Source organism: Spermophilus citellus (genome assembly GCF_964194105.1).
Source record: "Spermophilus citellus genome assembly, chromosome: 7".
Lineage (NCBI taxonomy): Eukaryota > Metazoa > Chordata > Mammalia > Rodentia > Sciuridae > Spermophilus > Spermophilus citellus.
This window is the reverse complement of record NC_138188.1, coordinates 50,193,593-50,203,101: the sequence shown is the minus strand read 5'-3', so window position 1 is coordinate 50,203,101 and position 9,509 is coordinate 50,193,593.

The window sequence follows — 9,509 nt, the reverse complement described above, 5'->3', positions numbered from 1 at the left end:
CTTATTCCCTGCAGTCCGGACCTTCGAGGGGCACTAACGTCGGCGTACTGCGGCGGCTCTGTGAGCGCATGCGGCTGTCTGGACTGCGTGGGTCTTGCTCATTGGGTTGCGCCGCCACGTGACGGGCATGCCGGGCACGGGCAGCGCTGGCCAGCGATGGCCGCGGGGCGGTACTCTTGGCAGCATTTAAGGCTTCGTGGGTGTAGTTAAGTTCGCTATGGGGCTTCGCGCTGTGGGGTCTGCTGCTGTGTGGGCCAGTAGGGGAAGAGGACCTGGGGGTACAAGTCAGGACGCCAGGTCGCTCCGTGCCTCAGAGCAGTGGGAAGAAGCCTGGCCGAGTGGCCTTTATGGAGTGACCGCAACTGCCGAAGACGCCAGGCTTGCCTGCAGCTGCGGGCGCGATGGAAGGAATATGTGAACCCTGATGATCGTCCCCAGCCCCCGCGGGCTGGGGCGGTCTGGTTCTGAGACGTATCACACCTCTCCATGTGCCACTGTGGAAGATCCTGTGAGCTGTCACCATTGGCATCCTTGATTGTGCATTCTAAGTGGCTCCCCTTTCTTAGAATTCTTGGCAAAGCATAACAAGGTCTTGGAAGTGGAGATACCGAGAAATCATATCTAATAGTTGAGTGATGCCCAAGTATTTTATTAAATCCCCGATTGTGTAATTTTCAGACATCGCTTAACCTGGTATTAATAATACATTGTTTTTCCTCTTTAATACTTAATATTTTTACCTTAACGATTGTAATTGTATACATATGCTGCCCGTACATGTGCGCTTCCAACCATAGATGATTCCCCTTAACTGTTTTGCTGTTTACCCCACAGGAATTTGAGAGTCTTTTTTTTTTTTTTTTAGCAGAAAATGACAACTATAAAATCTTCTAAATTTTGTCAAATAGAAGAATAGCTTATGGTGTCATATAAGTGAGACCAATCAGGATTGAGTTTAAAAACCCATAAGTGGAGTATACAACATTCTGGACTCAAATGCTATCTCTAAGAGTAACTGTGCCGTGGACGAATTACTTATCTTACTCTCAATTTCAAGGAATATGAGAGTTTATAATATTTACAAGACATCAGGAGGATTAAAGGAAGCAACATATGAGACCATGAATAGCCAGCAGATGGTTTTGTTTTCAAAGATAAGAAAATATTTAATAAGCTAGTGTTTCTTGCCCCTCACCCAACTCCTTATTATTTTAATAAACCTAGACTCTCAGGATATTGCAAATGTAGCAGAATTCCATGTACCCCTCACCTAGCTTCCCCTAGGACAACACCTTATATAACTACAGTACAATAAACTCAGGAAGTGATCTCTGTAAAACATTAACTAGACTAATAACTAGCCTTATTTAGATTGCACCAATTTTTACATGCACTGGTTGGTGTGTATGCCTCTTATGCTGTATTTAAAAAAAATCAGTTGTAGACAGTCACAATACATTCATTTAATTTATTTATTTTTATATGGATGGAACCCAGTGTCTCACACATGCCAAGCAAGTGCTCTACCACTGAGCCACAACCCTAGCCCCTTATGCTCTGTTTTTAAGTGCTGTGCCTTTATGGTGCCACACCTTTATAGTTGGACCAAAGTGTTCCCATTCTTTGGAAATCACTAATCCGTTCCATTTTTTTAAAGTTGTAGATTTTAAATTATAGATGGACACAATGCCTTTATTTTATTTATGTATTTTTAATGTGGTGCTGAGAGTTGAACCCTGTGCCTCACATGTGCTAGGCAAACATTCTACCACTGAGCCACAACTCCAGCCCTAATCTGTTCCATTTTGTTCTTTGAATATGTTGCCTAAGTTGGGTGCAATGGTGCATGCTTGTCATGTTCCTGGCGACAAAAACACTCAGGGTCACCCCAGGGGAACTGTGCTGCATAAATAACCACCACACATGAGACAGAGATACGTTTTTCTTTGGGGGTCCTGTGAAGGCTCCTCTGATCTTAAGGGTCAGGGCCGGGGGGGGGGGAGAGCGAGTGAGTGCTGACCCCTTATATTGAGGAGAAGCCATTCAAATGAGGCAAGTGGTCAGGTTTCAAGGGATTGAATCTAGCTTCATGATGTTTGCTGTCAGCAGGTTGACTGACATCTAGGAAGGCCACACCCAAAGGCAGAGCAAGAGAAGGGGACACACAAAGGGCATTTCCATGGAACATTCTGTCCCAAACAGGGCAAAGGGGTACTTATCACAAAGGACAGGCAAGTGTAGCTCGACCCATGGGATTGTAGGAATGCATGTCTATGCATGAAGACACATTTGGCTGCATTTTTAGTACCCTTAAGATCGGGGCTATTGTCTTCAGCCACTTAAAAGTAGCCAGATCACCCGGAGTGACCGACAGTGCCTCAAACCGATCAGGAGGGGAAAATGCTAGTCACATGAGATGGTGGCCTCCCACACATGCTTGTAATCCCAGCCACTTAGGAGGCTGAGGCAGAAGGATCACCTGTTCCAGGCCAGACTGATCAACTTAGCAAGAACTGTCTCAAAATAAAAAAGGCTGGGGATGTAGCCCAGTGGCAGGGCACCCCTGGATTCAGTCTCAGTACAGGAAAGAAAAAAATATATATACAAGTGGAATCACATAGTGTGTGACCTCTGGAAGTAGCTTTTTCTTTTATGTCTTTAATATATTTGTATCAATTAATGTCCATTGTCCTTTTAAATTGTGTATTAGTAGACCTTTTGATGATGCATATCCATGTTTTAAATAAAGAATCTCTTGCTAGGTATGGTAGTGTACGCTTGTAATGCCAGCTGCTCGGGAGGCTGAGGCAGGAGGATCTTGATTTCAAAGTCAGCCTCAGCAATGATGAGGCTCTGAGCAACTCAGTGAGACCGTGTCTCTAAATAAAATACAAAATAGGGTTGGTGATGTGGCTCAGTGGTCAAGTGCCTCTGAGTTCAACCCCCAATACCCCCCCCATCTCTTTTTTTCAAATATTTCTCTTTACATAGAAGAATGCTCCATCTTTGGTGGTTAAATCTCTGGGTCCAAGTCGGCCAAAATTACAAACAATAAGATAAGTTACTAAAGCTAAATATTGGAAAAAAATTTTCATGCATTTATCCAAGTTAATGTGTATACATTATTCAATGATAAGGGAGAAAAACTTTAGGGACAAATAACATTATCTGTAATGCACAGAAAATACATCACCTATAGCAGGGCACCGTGTCGAATGCATGTAATCCCAGCAGCTCTGGAGGCTGAGACAGGAGGATAACAAGTTCAAAGCAAGACTCAGCAATGGCAAGGTGCTAAGCAACTCAGTGAGACCCTGTCTCAAAATAAAATAGAAAATACTAGATAAATTTATCTAGTATTTATCTAGTATTTAAAATAGGGCTGGGGACTTTAGCTCAGTGGTCAAGTGCCCCTGAGGTCAATCCCTGGTACCAATAAATAAAACATCACCTATATAAGTCTTATATATATAATATGTATATTATATATGCACATGTTTCCCAGTAGGATAGCAATAATTAAATACCAAAGGAAAAACACTGTAAAAGTGAGCCTACAAACCTTTACCTCATTTAACACATTTAAGACATAAATCATGTTATTGTGGTGTCTTAGACCATTCAGGCTGTTACAACAAAGATATCATAGAGAGATTGCTTATAAAAAATTTCTCACAGTTCTGGAGGCCGAGAACTTCAAGGCATAGGCAGATCCAGTTCCTGGTTCAAAGACAGCCATCTTCTTTGTCGTCTTGTGTTCTCACCTGATGAAAGGGATAAGGGAGCTCTCTGCTATAATAATAATAATAATTTTTTTTTTTTTTGCGGAGGTAACCAGGAATTGTACTCAAGTCCACTGAGCCACATCCCCAGCCCTATTTTGTATTTTATTAGAGACTAGGTCTCATTTAATTGCTTAGTGCCTTGCTTTTGCTGAGGCTGGCTTTGAACTCTTGATCCTCCTGTCTCAGCCTCTCAAGCCTCTGGGATTACAGGCATGCGCCACTACACCTGGCACCCGGCTCTCTGTTATGTGTTTTTTGTTGTTGTTGTTTTTGTTTTGTCTTTTTGTTTTTTAAGTTGTAGATGAACACAATATTTTTACTTATTTATTTCTATGTGGTGTTCAGGATCGAACCCAGGGCCTCACGTGCTCAAGGCAAGTGTTCTACCACTGAGCTACAACCTCAGCCCCTCTGTTATGTTTTATAAGGGCACTGATATTCATAAGAGCTTCACCCTCATGACCTAATTGCCTCCAAATACCATCACATGGGGGATTAGATTTCAAGATGTGAGTTTGAGGTACACAAACATTTAATCTAATGATTGCACCCTCACCCCCTTTTCACATGCAAAATGCATCACAATAGCCCCCAAAGTCAACTTGTTCCAGCATCGCCTTTAAGTCTATAAGGCTAAAAGCAAATATCTAAATCTAATTTGGGTAAAATTCAAGTAATCATTCATTCTGAGGCAAATTGCTCTTCAGCTGTGAACCTAGAAGACCAAGCATGTTAATGTGCTTCCAAAATATGTCAGTGGGACAGGCATAGGGTAGATATTTACAATCGCTCAGGAATAGGAAAAGGGAAAGGGGTGACAGGGCCCAAGTAAAACTAAATACAAGGCAGATTACATGAGATCTTTTTTTTTTTTTTTAAGAGAGAGTGAGAAAGAGCATTTTTATATTTATTTATTTATTTTTAGTTTTCGGCGGACACAACATCTTTGTTTGAATGTGGTGCTGAGGATCGAACCCGGGCCACATGCATGCCAGGCAAGCGTGCTACCGCTTGAGCCACATCCCCAGCCCAGATTACATGAGATCTTTATCCTTGGCATTTAGAATTTTTACCAGGATATATGAAGGGATGAACGTATATGCTTTTCTGTTAATTTTGTTAAACTTTTATTAGACTCTTAAGAGCCACAACCAAGTCAAGATGGTGCCTGGCATTTTGCCAGAAGGAGTGGGTGAGAAGTAACGCCAGCAAGCCATTAAGATGATGATAATTAAGTTAAGCTGTGTATAATTATTAAGATAATGACTGATTGCTGTAACTGGATGATGCTAAATTGAAACAAGCTGTGTATTCAGTTGTGTATATAAACCTCTGCTGTCCGGCAATAAGGCGGTTCCTGCTACCTCAGGTGCCCGCTACTTTTGAGTTCTTTCAGAGTTCCGGTTGAGTTCCCGTAGATGCTGGAATAAAGTTCCCTCCTGCTTGAATCTACAAGTGGTTCGTGACCTCCCGGTTATTTGTGCCCAGACAGACTGCGACATTAGACCATTTTTGAAGAAAGTTCCCAATCTTTCTTGAACTTAGGGAAAATTTTTAAAATAATATATTCCCCCCCCCTTATTTTTTGAGGGGGATGCTGGGGATTGAATCCAGGGCCTTGTGTATGTGAGGCAAACACTGTACCAACCAAGCTATATCTCCAGCCCTTCCCCCCTCTTTTTTTGTTACTGAAAATCCTAGTAAGCTTATATTTTGTTTACTGGAGAATCTTACTGAAGCATAGTGATGGCCTCCCAGAATCAGTGGAAGGCCAGGACACCTGACTTGGTCAGAATACAGATGCCAAGGAGCTATAGGCTACATGGCAGGAGTGTCAGCTATGGGTTTACAAGAAATTTTCCAGAACAGGTCTCCACTGCTGCCACTCGGTGTGAATGCTCTCCTGGCCTTTATTACAAGCTCCAATGCCACCATCTAGTGGCTCGCTCCTGTACTTAGGTCTGGTTTGATATTTCCCCCTAAATCCAAGATCACCTGAACTATATCTATAATTCTGAACTATTAACTTCCTTATAATTTTTATTATGCTTGTATTAGTGCATTATAATTATACATAATTTGGAGGTTTATTTTGACATGACCATACAAGTCTGAAATTTGATTTGCTCCATTTCAGTCTCCGGTGCCTCTTCTCTCTCTTACTTCCTCCCTTCCTCTCTTCCTCTATTTTCCTTCCTCTGCTCTAGTAGTCTTCCTTCTAGTTATTTATCTATTTATTTTTAATTGCTGGTATATAGATATACATAAAGGTGGAATTCACTGTGGTATATTTATACATGCATATCAAGTAATTTTGTCAAATTCATTCTGCATTTTCTCCCTCCCCCTCAGCCTCCTTCTATTGTACTGATCTTCCCTCTATTCTCATGATACCTGACCTCCCTGCCCTCTTCCCTTTATTTTGTTCTAGCTTCTGCATATGAGAGAAAACATTTGACTATTTATTTTATTTTATTTATTTATTTTGGTACCTGGGGATTGAACCCTGGGGCACTTAACCACTGAGCCACACCCCCAGCCCTTTTTTGTATTTTATTTAGAGACAGGGATCTCACTGAGTTTCTTAGGGCCTCATTAAGTTGCTGAGGCTGGCTTTGAACTAGCAATTTGCCTGCCTCAGTCTCCCAAGCCACTGGCATGACAGGAGTGGGCCACTGTTCCTTGCTCAACTATTGATTTGATTTTTTTTTTTGAGGGGGTGCTGGGGATTGAACCCAGGGCCTTGTGCATTCGAGGGAAATACTACCAACTGAGCTATATCTCCAGCCCTTTGGCTCTGATCTTAATTATTTTTTGTCTTCTACTGATTTGGGCATTATTTTGTTCTTCCTTTTCTAAGGCCTTGAGGTATAGCATTAGATTACTTATTTGGGATCTTTCTACTTTTTTTTTAATGAAGGCACTAAATGGTGTAAATTTTCCTCCTAGAACTTTCATACTGTCCCAGAGATTTTTATATGCTACATCTTTGTTCTCAGTTTCTCTAAGAATATCTTGATTTCTTTTCTAATTTCTTCAATAATCCCTTCTTTATTTAAAAGAATATTGTTCAATCTTTATGTGTTTATGAGCTTTCTATAATTTTTCTTTCTGTTGATTTCTAGTCACAAAAAAAAATAATTTTCTTGTGTTTGCTAAACCTTCCATTGTGACCTAATATATAGTCTATTTTGGAAAAGTTCCCATGAGCTGCTGAGAAGAAAGGGAATTCAGCTGTTTTGGGGTGAAATATTCTATAGATGTCTGTTAGACCCATTTGATTCATAGTATTATTTTGGTTGGAAATCTCTTTATTAATTTTATGTTTGGACGACCTGTCTACTGGTGAAAGGGATGTGTTGAAATCACCTAGTATTATTGTGTTGGGGTCTATCAAGGACTTAATGTCAAGAAGCATTTTTAAAAATGTAATTAGGTACACTGACAGTTGGGACATAAATATTTACTCTCATTATATCTTCTTTGGATTATTCCCTGTATCAGTATATAGTGGCCTTCTTTGTCTCTTCTGATTAATTTTGGCTTGAAATATGCTTTGTCAGATATGAGAATAGTTACTCCTGCTTGTTTCAGACTGTGTGGAATATTTTTTGTCATCTTTTTATTTTAACTTGTGAGTGTCTTTGCATAAGATATTAGTCTCTTGTAAATACCATACAGATGGATCTTTTTTTTTTTAACCCATCTGCCAATCTATATTTTTTAATTGGGAAGTTGAGACAATTTACATTTAGTGTTATCATAGATAGATATTTATAATATCCTGACATTTGGTTTGTTTGCTGTATTTAATTTGGTCTTGATTTTCTTGTATTTAATTGCTCTATAGTGAGCATCACTTGGGAAGTTTGGGATATGTTTTTTACTTTTTCTGTATGTAGTACAGACCTTTAAGTATTCTTCGTGGTCATGAATTTTTTTTTTAGTTTATCCTTATCATGGAAAGTTTTTATTTCATCATTGATACTGAAAAATAGCTTGGCAAGATATATCAATTTTGGCTGTCAATTGTTCACTTTTAAAGCTTGGAATATCTCATTATAAGCCCTCCTTGATTTTATGGTCTGATTTGAGAATTCAGAATTATTGTTTTTCCTGTAAATGTGACCTGACCTTTTTTTCTTGTAACTTTTAATATTTTTTACTTATTTTTGATGTTAGACATTTGGATTATGATGTCTTAGGTTCTTTTTTTGATTTTTGTCTATTTGGGGTTCTGCATGTATAATACATATGAAAGTCGATCTCGTTTTTAAGGTTAGGAAAATTTTCTGCTATTATTTCTCTGAAAAGTTTCTAAATGCCATTAGCTTATATCTCCATATTATCCCAGTGACTCTCAGGTTTGGTCTCTGGTGTTGTCCCAAAGTTCTTGTATATTCTTATCATGATCATCATCTTATTCAGATAACTAGATTGTTATAGCAAAACATCATCTTTTTAGACACATTTACATCTATAGGTGGCCCATTCAAGCCAAGATCATTCCCAAGAAACAATCTATAATATCAACACACTATTGCCCATGTCTTAAAAGTCCAGAAACAGTTACAAACAAAAATACAATGACAGACAAACAGAGAGAATCTCCAATCTATGGCTGACAGATGGGAAACTTTAAAATAGACCAGATGGGGGAAAAAAATTCTCCCCAAGTTCCCAACTCCCATTTAACTATGACTCCTACACCAATGGGCACTACGGATGTCCCCATAAAAGGCATAGATTCTCTGGTTCAGTCAGACCTCAGGCACAATCATCTGTCTCCTAACTTTCCAGTAGTCAGCCTCAAAAAAGTTCATCTTTCATTGTTGGCATCTACATATAGTTGCTCGGAGTGCTAAGCCTCCCCAAGAAAGCGGAGTGGGGGCTGCTCTAGAGTCCCACCTGGGATGTCAAAATTTGTAACCAAAAGCTTGGTCCCTGTCCCCAAAGTCAATTAGTGCCAATTTAATAAGGAGGACACAGTTTTGAGAAAAAGAAAAAAGAAGGTTTATTGCTTTGCTAGCAAAGGAGAAACACAAGAGACTCTTGTCAAAAAGGCTGTGACTCTCTTGATCAGGAGGGACAAGGGGTTTCAAAAGAATTTTTCAAGAGTTACATTTCAGTAAGGGTTCCCAGGGCACCCTAATGGCATGTTAGGATTCACTTGTTAATTTGGAAGATATTTATTTCCTAGGTCCCCAGCAGGTATCAGCAGGTCGGCGATACCCAGCCGCAGCTCCTGGAGCTTCCAATAGAGAACTCTGCCCAGCTGGCTGCAGGGTACGTCATGTGCCAGCCCCCATCTGTCCCATCCTGCGCTGGGAGCTGGAAGCTGAGAGCTACCACAACTAGCTCCGGCCCCTGCCCACCACGGCTGGCAGGTTGCATAAAGAATGGGACTTGACAAACCCTAGCCCTTGGTCCCAGGGTTACAGAGCCCAAAACAAAACAAAGGAAGGCCCAAAAACATAAGCCATGCACAGCCGTCCTTGCCAACAGTTTGACTCCACAGTGGAAACAAGCCCTTTGTTCCTCATTAAGAATTTTTTTCCTATTTCCCCTTTAACTTTTTTAACTTATTAATTTTTAATTTTCTATTTTTTAAACTTTTTTCCAATCTGCCTGATTTTGTGACACGTGTGTGTGTGTATGTGTGTGTGCGCGCGTGTATGTGTAATATAGATCTTTTTGCATACAATTTTTCTTTTGTTTGCTGAC